This window comes from Haliotis rubra, unplaced genomic scaffold, assembly GCF_003918875.1.
Source record: "Haliotis rubra isolate DU_JTF1 unplaced genomic scaffold, ASM391887v1 Scf2396, whole genome shotgun sequence".
Lineage (NCBI taxonomy): Eukaryota > Metazoa > Mollusca > Gastropoda > Lepetellida > Haliotidae > Haliotis > Haliotis rubra.
The window spans coordinates 5,364-19,987 of record NW_025766443.1 but is presented as its reverse complement, the minus strand read 5'-3'; the positions used below and the strand labels follow the sequence as shown (position 1 = coordinate 19,987).

Below are 14,624 nucleotides of genomic sequence, written 5' to 3'. Positions count from 1 at the left end.
ATCTATTACTGACCTCCCTCCCGCTGTCACTCTGACGAACATTTCCCAAAGACAATGGCATCTCATCGACCAGCGACAGTGTTCAATTTCTTAATTGCTTACTGAGAGGGGCCAGCTGGGCTTCTGGTATTCTACCCTGGATATACTTCCCGTCGTATCGTAAGGACGTGACCTCACGTCCTTACGTGGAGAATCTACGACCAATGACCGTGACCAACCCTGAGGGGTACAATTATGTTACGTAAGAATGGAGATTATACAATGTCAATGGGTTACAGCATTTACATCTGATGTACATATAGCACATATACATGGCGAGTGTTTTTTAAATGATGGACATGATATATTCAAACAAAGACGATATATAGTAGCGCGTTATATAATGTACAATGGAAGTTATGATAGAGCACCGTTACCGATTGAATTTAAGTGATGGACATACATGGAAGTTATGATATAGCCCAGTTACGCAGTGAATTTACATGATGGACATGGTAGATAAAATCAATTAGTGTCATTATAAACATGTACATAAATGGAAGTTAGGATATAATGTGGACCCGTATTTGTCATTTTACAAAGTAATAACATATATACAGAGCTACAAGTACATTCCACTACGATATAACGCGACCTAACAGAAATATGGTGGTGTGTAAAGTGTTTGCGGAATCCAATGATGTATATGTGACAAACCATCATTGGTGTGTATGGTGTGTCGTGAAATTGTGTGCGGGCTAGAGACTGTGATGCTGGTAATTATAGGGAATGGTACTGGGAATGTGGGTTGGGGTTAACTTGTACACTGCCAGCATAACTATTATTACTATTTCTAAGCAGTTAAAAGTGAAATCAACTGACAACTAAAAGTAAAACAACCGTCCGGATAAAATTTAAGGCACAAGGTATAGGTCCATCATAGTCAATCACAGGCGCTCTTTAAAGTGCTCTCTGTGCACTCATTCATACAGGGCAACCACAGACAAAGAGCCATCACGCCATTGTCTGGGGATCCTGGACAGACACCAGGTGTTTGTCGCTATGCGGCAGGGTTAGCTGATGGATTCCACCGTCTACCTGTCTCTTGATCACGGCGGACGGGTCCACAGGCGTGCTCCTCGATACCCATGGGAGAGCAAGTGTTTAGAGCGATCATTCACTCTTCCACAAGTCCCGGTAGTATAGGGCCAGCTAACCTGAGGAAAATTTGTGTAGTATAATGACGTCATTAGAGGGATACGGTGGATACAGATATTGCGAGTAGACGTAGTAGTGAACTGAGGATGAATGAGTGTACAGAAGGCACTATAAAGTACGAATGTGTAAACCCCAATATAACGGCCACTACTCCACTGAGAAATAATCCTGGTTAGTAAAGTGTTTCACAATTTAATTTTTGCATTTAGTCACGTAATTTTGAAAAAGTATCTATAGAACTATCTACATTTTATGCAGGATGAGGTCTCTGCAAGCGTGGTCACTACTGCTGACCATATACTGTATAGTACGATGGTCAGGACCATGACCGCCTCCACTATGGGACCTTGTTTTCTGGAAAGAGGGAAACTAACGGCTTTTGACGAATCTTGGACACACACATTCGCCCTAGAGTTACCAAAGCCATACCTTCCTAACAGATCGTATGAGATTCCATCTTTGTCTTAAACAGGATGACACGGCATGTAAAAATACACACTTTCATGTTAGCTCCATCCTGACATTCGTACGTAATCTACACTCCCGCGCTAACTCAGACATGGCAACCACAATCAAATTAATTAAAACGCACATCCCAGACACGCCCGAACTTAAACCCAAAACTCGCCACACAGAGTTTGCTTCCTTGGCTCGGTTCAGTTGGCCAAGGGAGCATTCGGCCTCGCTACAGAACGTGACCTGAAAATAGTAACAGACCATATTCAACTCCTCGCATCCCAGGTACATCTCCGTGATGTCGGCTTTCAACACATCACAACACCACATGGCATCCTACATGACAGAGGATAAATATTCGCTTCGACAACATAATCAAAGCTATTAAACAAAATCATAACCAAATCGTTCAGACAGGCGCATTCACACTTAAAGAGGTCAAATGGTACGAGAACTATTTCTCCACTCCTCCCTTATGGTAGGCAGAGAAAATCAATTGGCTACGTTAGTACAGGGTCAGTCCCAGACACTACATTATCAGGTATATTCCAGTTACTAAGGCCGCCTGTCACCTAACATTGTTCCTTACCAACACTACTGACAACAATTCACGCTATTGCCGACCGCTTACATTCCATTATACCCAAAGTTTCAACTTCGATACACCGGACGCCACGATGTACTATACCGATGTTGATGTATTACCTTAGCCCGCCACAACAATATGTTGTTTGTGACATCACTAATACTCAGTCGTTTCAGACACTACTGTAATGAAAGTTTATAGGACGTCAACATTTTCCCTTCCAACCCACGTTAACTCCCCATGCGACTATCGTCAGAAATCTGGCCCCATATCTTGCTGTTTCCCTAGACAGTAAAAAGTTTGTCGAGTTTGAGAGTCAACAGTTCGAGCGATGCAACGGTGAATCACACATACACTGCAACATACTGCCCCCGAGTCCACGTTTTCAGCCCCTACGTGTACCTTGGCATTGTTCCTCTAATCATCGACTTGTCCACGAATTATGCACTTTCCACTTTTTACCTAACGGTACTGTTACTGATATGTTCGAACTAAGATCGGGCATGGTTGTCCTCCAAAATGTCCAAAATATCTCCTTTAAGTGCCCGACTGGCATTAAAACTCATAAAAGGCTGCAGTTTGTGCACCTCACCGCTGTTTTGCTCTTTGTTCAATCCAAGCAAACAATAAAACCATCCCTCCCCGGCTGAACCATTGTCAAATCCATGATAACACAACCCATCTCCGTTATCCTATTAACATTGGGTTCTTACGTCATTTTTTCAATTCCGGACCAAATTCGAAATACCATTCCTGCCCTACTAGCGCAGGAGCCGGTTCAATATAGGACCTGCCCTTCCAATCCGTTTGGCGAACGCAACCTTCCAAAAGATAATTAAGACAGATAAACAACTCAGTGTTAACTTGAAACACGTGGTCGCTCAAGCAAAGGCCAACCAAATCATATATACCGACCCTTCAGACCCACTCTTTATAAAATCACTGGGCGACGACTCCGCCGTATTTGATTGGTCAGACCCCTTCGCGTATCTGAATGTTGCAGTATGGGGAATAATAATTGTAATTGGCTGCCTGCTTTTCTCAATGAATCGCAGAATCGGTATGCTACGAGTACAGCTACTGGCCTGGGTATTACCGCTTTAGCAGTCACTACTACACCTAACATGTTAGTGTGGACACCTCTCCACCTCCAGCCCCGTAGTGACATCAACGCCCTCGGTAACTGACCTTTTATTAAATCCTACTTTAAACTTTGAAGTTGTTATCCTTGTTATCATGTTTATTGTGACTACTTCCTTTAATACTATATGTGTACAAACTGAAGACAAGAGTGACATCATCGGTCATATTATGCTTCTCTTCAGGGAACGATTCAATTTGTTTGAATATAGCTGACATCAACGCCCCACCTCTAGTCCTGTCAATCTCTAATACCAACTACTCTCCTACGTCGGTAGCCATACACCGCACCCTGTTGTTCTCCGATCAAGTCACTATCACCTGGCCAGACAACAACTTATCTGTAGTAAATATCACATCCACAACTCGCATCCCCTGCCCTCGGATGTAGCTATATTCAAGCTAAATACGAAACGACTAAGACGAATCATAAAAAATCCGGTATATACTCAATTTGTATATACTCCACGCTAACGTCCATTACCCACTTAAAGCTGTCGGGGACCGATCAATCCATCAGCCATCATGATCCACTTCACCCTACTTACAGCCAACGGCTGTACCCGTCTCTGGGATCCCAAATCTAATGAAAATAGCCGTACTCTTACATACATCCTCTTCACCAATTCCCATCCCATCCCCCTGATTACCTTTTTTGGTGTCGAACCATAGCTATGTATTAAAGTCAACTACTGACAACACAACCAACTCACCAATGATGGCCTGTCGCACATACATTATCGTTGGACACACAAAACATTTTACATAACACCGTGCATATTTCTTAGTCGATAGTAATTGTAGATTTGTATATACGTTGTTTAGTTGTAACATGTCTCAATAATGAGTCCACATTATAACTTATACATCATAGCACACTTATGTCAATTGTACCTTTTTGAACTATATATATATTCCACTGTACATCATTAAATTTTTGATATTATAAACCGATTGTATGTCGATACTATGCACATATATTGTTACCTCCCTGTATAATGATTGTATATCAGGGTTGGCCACAGCCACTTGGTCCTATAAGTTTTAATTAAGGACGTGAGGTCACGTCCTTACAATACGACGGGGAAGTATATCCAAGGCAGAACAGCTGATGCCCAGATGGCCCCCACATATACCATCCATTGCCTCCACTCATTAGGGCAGAATAATTAAACATACGCACTGGTCAGTGAGATACCGTTAACCTGAAACAACAGATAAAGGCAGGCCAGCCGGTCCCCACTGTGGTGCACACACGTGCTGGCCCCAAATATAGTAATGGGTCAGGGAATCTAACAACAAACTCTGTCTGGCAGAACATTTGGCCAAGGGCTTTGAGACAAAAGCAATGGAGATTCAGCGTCCATCAGTGTCAGCGCCCGGCAGAGATAATTAAGCTAATTAGAGACCTGACCATTAACGGTATACCACCACTGACCAGTAGCGAAGAGAGGGCCAGAGAACAAAGGACCAAGACTGACCAACCCTGGGTATATATATAACGGTACAGGTAAGTAATAGGCCAGGGAAGAGCCGAGCCGAATCTGCAGCCGAGTGTGCAGTACTGAATAAAGTTGTGGACCCACAGACAGACTTGTGTTGTTCATCACCCTCTTGGAGACACAGCACTAAGGCAGATAGACATCGCAAAGAACCAACATCTCTAAGTGCGATACCCGTTACGTCTCCATGTGTGTTAGCTTAGGGTCGTAAAATGACATTGTTCAGTAATGGGCCACATCGTTACACATGTTTGAAGACCCATGGAATAAGAAAATGACCTCTTTTCAGTAAAGGCATCAGGGGCCTCCCCGAAAAATGTTTTCCTTGAGGGAGCATTTCTCCCTAACCTTTGGATTTCACGATTTATGTGCACACACACATTTGTCAGGAAGGAAGATAGTAACGTCAAATATACAAATGCCGTGTCATTGCTGTGAACAAAGGTTATTGGAAACTGAAACTTATGTCACATTGAATCGAGTACCATTTTCCATTATTTACAACATCAGTAACTCTTGAACAATGAATGCAAAAGTCAAAAGATACTTTTGTTGTGAGTGAGTGAGTATGTTTTACGCCGCTTTAGCAATATTAAGCAATATCACGGCGGGGACACTAGAAATGGATTTCGCACATTGTACCCATATGGGGAATCGAACCCGGGTCTTCGGCGTGACGAGCGTTTTAACCAATCAGACTAACCCCACCACTCCGTGTCGTGCTTTTTGACCGCCCCTACTTTTGTTGTGAGGGGTCTTGATGTTTCACTAGGCTGCAATTGCCCGTCTAAAATTTGCATGAGACGTGGCAGACTGTTCCCATGGTTGTTGTTTCTGTAGGTGAAATGCATCAGACCTCGGTTTGAAAAACTTTACCCCAGATCTACGGTGGTTGATTAGCTATCGCTTTCTCGCCTTTAAAATTCTGGAGGCGAGGAAAGCGATATCACGAGACGAGAAAGCGATAACACGAGATCGAGAGCGATAACACTTGAGACGAAAAGCGATAACACGAGACGAGAAAGCGATAGCGCAAGACGAGAAAGTGATAACGCGAGACGAGAAAGCGATAACGCGAGACGAGAAAGCGATAGCACGAGACGAGAAAGAGATAGCAAGAGACGAGAAAACGATAGAGCGAAAAAAGCGAAAAGATGAAAAGCGAGAAAGCGATATAATAAGACGAGGTAAAAGCGATAGAGCGAGAAAACCATAGAGCGATAGAGCGAGCATAATTCCCCACCTCGTGTCTGCACATGACGTCTTGCCTGCGCGTATTATCTGATCCAACAGGAGCCTTTTATCGCAATTTGTTTTAGTCGTATAGAAACAAAATGAACATGCTTTCAAATTCTGTGGCATTTATGTAATTAATCCTTTAACTTGTCCAAACAATAATCCAACAATAACTCCAGAAACCGAGAGTGTGTTTCTCGTTGAAATAAATGAGTGCTCTTTAAAAAGTCTGTAAAAAGGATAACAATCATTTAATTTATTGTTACATGACTAATTAGGCCTGATTAATTCCTGGCTTCCATATTTCTTTATTGTCATTTCCCTTGTTAAATGCCGCCGCCATTTGTTATCTCATTATCCATGCCGGGATTAATAACTCCCTCGGCTTCCATTTTGTCCATCCACGCTACCAATTTAGCGCCACTGGCTCCCCTTGTTATCTTATCACTGTTCTTAATACCGTTTGTTTATCACTCGTACGCCCTTTAGCTTCTCAGTTTCTCTAGTTTTAGTCCCTTCCATTTACTCGATGAAGGATAAGAATATACCTGCGTAACATCGTGTTCCACAAATACAGAAGTTGACGTCCATAAATTCTCTCTTTAAATACCTTTAGGTATTTTATGAGTCCTGTTTTTTATGAGCCCTGTTTTCCACTGGCTAAGCTTACACATTTGCCTACTTCCCCATGTTACCCGTGAAGATCCGGGTTAGATTGGTCTTCAGCAACACATGCTTGTCGTAAAATGTGACTAACGGGATCGGTGGTCTGGCTCGCTGACTTGGTTGACACATGTCATCGTATCTCATGATGCTCATGATGTTGATCACTGTATTGTCTGGTCCAGACTCGATTATTTACAGACCGCCGCCATATAGCTGGAATATTGCCTAGTGCGGTGTTAAACAACAGACCAACCAAAACCAACTCCCCTGTCGGGCTTTATTGTATCAGTGATGGAATTTTATACACCCTGTGCCTTTCATCTGGTCTTTTATGTGTGCATATTTCACACATATATATTTTCTACTATTATGTGAAAAGGTATTGTTCTAAATGTATGTGCCATAGTCTCCCATATACTTCTACTACAAGAATGGCTTGTGTACATACGTATATGTCTGTCTGTCCTAATATCCCAACTATCGACTTGAGACAGTGCCACATAATTCATCGACCGACGTGGTAGGTGTTTAGCAAAAACGTAAATTAATAACATTATTACTTGGGGAATAAAGCACTATATCATAAAACACCTGTATATTGAAAATAATTTAGTTTAGATTGGGAGCTGAGAAGCTGGACGTAAGAGGGTTGGGAAGTTGATTGTGTATAAGTTCAACCATGTAAGTAGTGTAAAGTATATTGTGACTTCATTGTGCAGAACATATGCTAAGCTAATACGGAGTCTACTAAATAGATGAAAAGGGCAAAATGTTAAAAAAGCAGGGCTGGGGAGGCAGGGTACGGTGTTTATGTTTTGGTTGTGAAACGTGCGGTGTGTGGCCTTGACATTGTGAGTTAGTCTGATAATCGAGTTCACACTGTAATGTGTGGCTGGATAGGATGTGTTAAAGGGTTTATTCTGAATTTAAGGGCGCCTTTTTGTTTGGTGTATTGATATTTTGTTTTCAGACCCAGTCTGGTAGTTATTGAGTAATTTGGTTTCTTCTAGTAACTACCAGGTAGTAGGTACTAGTCTTTGCACCTATGGCTTTTTGGTGGGGTGGGGTGGGTGCTTTATAAGTTGTAAGGAGTTTAGTATATCATGGTTGGTAGGGATAGAGAAGGACGGGAGCGCCTCACCCAGTGTGTATTACGATAAAAAGTTTTGTAGATGTGTAGGAGGGTTTTATTTGTCTGCATTCCAGTGAATGTCACCTATTGCTCTCATTCGATTTGAATCGTTTTGACGTGAGTTGACCAAATTATAAACAAGATGATAAGCAGGTAGATAGTTCCATGTATTGAACGAGTTTCAAGTCCTCCCTCTTGAAACGAAAAATGTTACGAAAGGTTAATTGGATACACGTGTCACCAATCAGCTTATCAAAACCTGTGCGACCACGTCCAGCTGTAACCTTTACTTTACTTTAGTTCAATAGACCACCAATGGTGGTATAAAAGTACATATCACACACATCAATTACTACATACAGTCAAAATGGCGGCGGAGTGTAACAATATATTGTAGGAAATCAGTTGTTGGTCTATTATCTAACTTCATTAGAAGAAAACTTGGGGAAAAGATGGGTTTTGATAGATATTTTGTTGGCAGAACGGGTTTGAAATTGGTGGACCAAAACGTCGCTTACATTATAATAAAGAAGTTGTATATCCATAAAACTTTCTCCCGTTGTTGTTCAGCACATCAACCTCTAAATGCCATCCAAAGAAGTTCACTATATATGGCTAGACCAGCGCTTTAAACTGCTTACTATTTTCAGCTTTGATTAGACGAACGTTTGACTGCATCGTTTTATTTGCTTAGATTTCACCATTGACTGTGGAATGGTTCTGTTACTACATTGAGGTACTTAAGGTGCTTTTACTGTAACAGGCGCCTCTATATCTTTGGGTAGGAGCGATTTAGGTTCATGTAGGTGAAGATCTTCAGTTAATAAATTCCTTTACTGTCTTTATTAATTAAAAACACAGCTGTATTTTGATCACCCTGTAAAAATACAATAAAGTGACATAAACATAAAATGGTTAAGTTCCCATACCTTATTTCTAATTCCTTCACCTATAACCAAACAGCGAGAACTGATAATTATTATAGAATTGTCTACATACGGCTCATTTATAGTGTCACATACTTCAAAACTCTCTGGAATGTGATGTATATGTAATAAACTGAGCTGCAAAAGAAACGCAAGTTCTTTTGATTGAAATGTAAGTGTAACTCACGATTCCATTAAGCAGGAATTGAACTGATGGCGTACAATATGGCGCCGTCACAAACCATAAACAATGAACCTAAAAGATGAATAGTGCTCTTCGGCGACATATATATTGGGTAAAACTCACACACCACTCAAAGTGATTGTATCTTAGGATGATGGTTTGATGTGGTTGATTGTCTTAGTGCTGGCCACTCATCACCATGAAAAGATACTCGTCACAATGCCTTATTTGTCATAGGTCCCTCCCCCTTTCTCTGGCTCTTCCGACACATTTGTCAGCTACAATAATATCATAATTCAAATAAAACCATAGAAAAGAACCAACCAGGACTACAAAATTCGTAAACTTTTTGGAAGCAGTACACATCAAGAAACTAGGATCCGCTCCTCAACAGAGATGAAGGATAGTACATTCCCACGCCTACCATCACTTGATAAAGTAATCAATAATATTTCTTGTGTACATTATCTGTTTCCAATCAACTATGTGTACATCAACCCCATCCATTGTATATACATCCACCTGTCTTCCTATCAGTTGTATAAGTTCTAATTCAGTCCTTTAGTATATCACCCCTCTGGCTTCCAATCAACTTACTCAATCTCTTATACAAGCGTTGTACATCAACCCTCATTTATTGTATAAAACAACTCATTCCCCTATCTACTGTAATAACAACTCATGTATATATATTCTCTCAATTTGTTACTCATGTATCACTTGTTTGACAACGATATTAGAATCAAGAAGTTGTATATCCATAATAATTGGCTCACATCTTCATCAACCCAACTTCTAAAATGCCCATCAAAGAAATAATTCAATTGGTTGCTGGATTAAGCTTGGTTACATAATTCGAATCCAGTCATGTCATGAAATATGTATTCCCCTTTAGTCACATCACAAAAAATGAACGTTTCCGTTATTTCACGATATGACTATTACATACGTGCAAATTGCATGACAAAGGAAAGTCTATATCTGTAGTAGATATTCTCTTAAAACGTCAAGTCATACAAGTCATTCATGGCAAGAACATTACTGTTCCATTTAATACGCCATCCAGAAATTACGAATGGCGACTGAGCTCCCCAGTTTGCAGCTCGATCATGCGCAGACAGGACTGAATTGTGGGTAATATCGCTTTCCGCCTCTATCGCTTTCTCGCAATAATATCGCTTCTCGTCTCCGTAAGTTATCGCTTTCGTCTCTGTAGTTATCGCTTTCTGTCTCGTCCTATCGTGATATCGCTTTCGCCCCTGACTTTTATGGCGAGAAAGTTGGACACCCTAATCAGCCATCATACAAATCAGCCCTATCAGATCACATCCCAGACAATAGGACTGCACTTTATTACCGGTATACGGGTATATCGCAAACATACTTTTTCAAAACGATACTGTATTGCAATAAAATATAGTCGAGAACCGGTACACATTGGGTGTTGAACATATGGCGGAGGTTTTTAGCATCTCTTTAAGGTTTAAAATAAAATCTACAATACATACCGTCATTCCGGAACAAATGTTTTCCTTCGTTGGTCCTAAAGTTCCGCCTACTGCCTTACCATGTTTATGCTATAATACCGTAATACTATAATATCATAATACGGTAATATACAACCGGTACATTAGCATTAAAAAAGAACTCTTGACTAGGCACCCTTAATTTTGAGACAGCCGGTGCCATCGCAGTCCCCAAAACCTTCATGTTTAGGGACTTGGCGTAATGTAGAAAATAGGGATTGATGTACACAATTAGTGACTCACTGTTCAAACTTAAGTTACCAATATATCGCAACATGGGTACCTTGAATCGCACCGGTAGCTGGCAATACATACGGCCTTCGCCAATACACTGACTGATCTGATCTTGAGTTGGTTTACGCCGCTTCTTGTAGCAATATTCCAGCAAATATCACGGCGGGGACACCCAGAAATGGGCTTTACACTTTGTGCCCATGTGGATCTGAACTTTACCGTAGTCTTCGGCGTGACGAGCCACCGCCGCAACCATTAGGCTACCCCACCGCCAATACCACGCCACATAACTGTACCTGACAATCCCGACAACAACATCCAGTGGGATAGAGGTAAAGCCGTAACGACCAACCCTCAAAAGGGGTCCTGCTGTGGCCTTTGTGTTCTTGATCCAGCTCGCCCGTGAACAAAGAACCCTCTTGCGTGATGCTGTCTAATTTTCTTTGGTTAAAAGAGGATAATCTAGGTTTCTTGACATGTAAAATCTGAAACCCACTGTTTATAGAATTCTGCCTTTAAGCCCCGGTGACGTGCGTGTTGATAAATGCATGGTGTAAACACGTTATATTTGGGAATACACTTTCTCAGTAAAGTGCCAGATTCTAGTAAGTATTTTATTGAGTTAAGTCCATCTGGGATTCGAACCCATTAATTCCTCAAATCTAATGGCCAAATACACAAAAGTCAGCCATCATCTAACCCAATTAGCAAATCGCAGTTTCCACAAAAATGACACAACATGTAATTTCTAGGATGTTGTCATGGTAATGCCATATAGTGCAAACATTTGCTTTGATAATTCATATCAATATAGGTATGATATAGATGATATCTCGAAATTACCGAAATTTTTACAAATGTATCTCTTTGCAGTGGTTCCTTTCACATGGAAGCAAAGAGGAGTAACTCACTCAGGTTGTAAACCATGCCGACACACACATAATGTTGACGAGGGACTGTGGGGTAGCCTAGTGGTTAAAGCATTCGCTCGTCACGCTCTGAAGACCTGGGGCCCGTTTCCACAAAGCCCTCTTACCGGTACGACCTCGTAAAGCGAAGGTCGTCGTAGACCACACCTCTTACTTTTTACCCTGTTTCACAAAGACCTCGTATATTTACACTGTGCCGTAAACAGCCCAAAATTTTAGGACATCGATTGACCTGTCGTAAAATGCTTTAGGAGGTCGTAAAACACTACAAAAGATGGGGTCAACGATTATGCCGCACTGCAAGTGATTAAAACGCGCCAACAAAGAAGACCTGAGAAATTTTGAGACAGGTCGAACGTTAGCTCGACACTCACATGTTGTTTTCTTAACTGCAGAGAAAGTTAGTGCCTCAACTGAACAAACCTACAAGGCGTTCACATGCTATTCCGACCTCCTGCAAGTGTTGTGTACACAGAGGTATTTGGCAAAAGGGTTTTCCTCAGTGAAATCAGGGGATCTCCATGGAGTATCCCGAGCTAGTGTGTCAAGAATACTCCGCGACACCGCTAGTGCTCTTCGGCCGTGTATCTGGACTTGATTAAAACCCAAGGTGCCACAGGGACATATGTCCCTTCCTCTTCAACCCTCACTTTGAAGTCCAATAAAATTCTAAATATATCACGCACACAAATATACTTCAGCAGTTTATATTCCGTGGGAAATTCCCTGTTCTTGATACCATCCACTAAAATCTCAGACAAAGCTAAAGTGCTTAATTAACCTTTCAAAATAGGCTTCAAATGTAAATGTCGCCATTTTATACACGATACGAAATCACGATTCACAGCATTTATTTGCTGTACAGTGTAGACAGTATGTTTTCAAATGTGAAAATCGGATAATTACTGGGGAGTACGGAATTTCAAAAATAACATATTAATGATAACTGAAATCAGTTTTCATGATATCACTAATGATAATCTGAAACGTTGCCTTTGAACCTAGAATCGGTTTGGATGTTTTCGAAAATATATTTACACGAACGCCGAAGTGCGTCGCCTCGTATTGATAGTGTTTACACAAATCACGTCTCGCAAAGGCCGGTATTGAGACGCCTATTACATCACGTATATTTCATAGTCAGCTGCGACAAATGCATCACTGAATTCCCCATACATTTTAAAATCAAATCACAGTTGGTCTTTGTTACCAATACCAACTGGATATTGGGTGTGAAAACAAACGCTGTGCTCGGAAGACTGCGCTACTGTACTTTTGAAATGTAAACAAAGAAAAGATCCGATTTATACTGCGTAGCAGCCGGCTATTCATTGCTTGCAATGGCTCAATACCTTTAGAATATGTATGGAAAGAGTATCATAGCAAGAAAGAGGAAATTAAAAATAGATACAATGCAATGATTTGATACTTCATAAGAAATTGTCAAAGTTTCCGTGCAGCGTGACGCCATAACAGATGAAAAATCACGCAGAACGACAGCGGTAATTATCAGCATTTCTGGCTTCTTCTCTTACTTACAAAGAAAACATATAACAATACACAGATAGTCAGAGTCACTCTGATTACTTACATTTCATATTTATGTACAAACGATCCCTGAATCAAGGGAAGAGTCCTCGCAAAATCCTGTGTACCCTTGTCAGCGAAGCCGCCATTTGGGAGATAAACATCATGTTTGACTTTTCGGGTGTTATTGAGCATTTGAAGCACGGAATATTAAATACCAATAACACCCGAAATTGGACCTCGCACATGATGTTTATCGACACTCTAAACACAAAAGTAAACCAAAAGGTCCACACACGTTTTTGTGTTTGCACTCATTGACATCGTGTACGGGTACAGCAGTGAAATGTCATCAACCGGCCGTTTCGGTTGTCTCCCATGGTAGCAGCATCTGAACTGCTTGCATTTGTGACGTCATTCGGACTTTACGTCACAATATGATTTGAATGACGTCATCACAGCTGACGACGTAACAATACAATGGTGTACGCAGCGAATTTCCGGGAATCGGAAATACTATTTATTCACGTTTCTTTTCAACCAATCAGATTACAGAACACAGCGACTTTGGCTTCATAACTTTGTAAGAAAATCGGTCATCGGTTGTGATGTCACATCGTCAACATTGTTGTAGTACTACATATTAGGCAATATCGCAGGTGAGGGAAGGTCGATGAAAAAAGTAAACACAATCGTCCTATCCTTCTGATTACACTTTCTAGTACTATGATGTATATTTTGCGTATCATTCAGGATATTTTTTTTCATGAAACCAATTTCCAGTAGATTCCCACCTCCATTTGAAATTTTGTTCAATATCATCATATCATACGTGGATATAGGGTATAATGTTTTCATTCTTTGAAAGTTTTTGATTGTTTGAATAAAAAGTTACAAAACAAATTGACACATTTAGTGTATCACACCATATTTTTAAACCTTTTACACAAGTGTTAGGTAGATCAAGCGTAAGCCATAACTGCAAATATTGACTCTTTGTGGTCCTTATAGTGCAACATTCAATACATTGGGACTACTATTGCAGTTTCATATGAACGTAGTTAATGGACAAAGGATTTAATTCAAACCTTTATAAGTAAAACTTGATAAATATTAATGGAAATGATTTATACATTTTATCTTGTAATTTTCAATGAAATTTAGTGAGAGAATCCAAAATAATTCATTTTATTGATATATGTTTCCACCATAAGATAACCTGCACATTGAATTAAAAACATAACATTTTACATTGTTATTCAAACCGTATTTTTATTTTGAAATACTTCGGGAATAACAAGATAAGCAGGTGCCCGTTCGGTCTCTCGCTTTTATGCGTTGCTATGCAACAAAGTACCTCTTATACAATGTGTACGACATGTG

At 40.6% G+C, this 14,624-nt stretch overlaps 1 long non-coding RNA gene across 1 annotated transcript; it reads left to right on the top strand.

The window, feature by feature from the left end:
* Positions 1-409: 409 nt before the first annotated feature.
* On the top strand, positions 410-13,591 carry LOC124278543. The gene is made up of 3 exons (XR_006899115.1): positions 410-720; positions 7,657-7,664; positions 13,581-13,591. It is a non-coding gene; the product is annotated as an uncharacterized LOC124278543 (long non-coding RNA).
* The last annotated feature ends 1,033 nt before the right edge of the window (positions 13,592-14,624 follow it).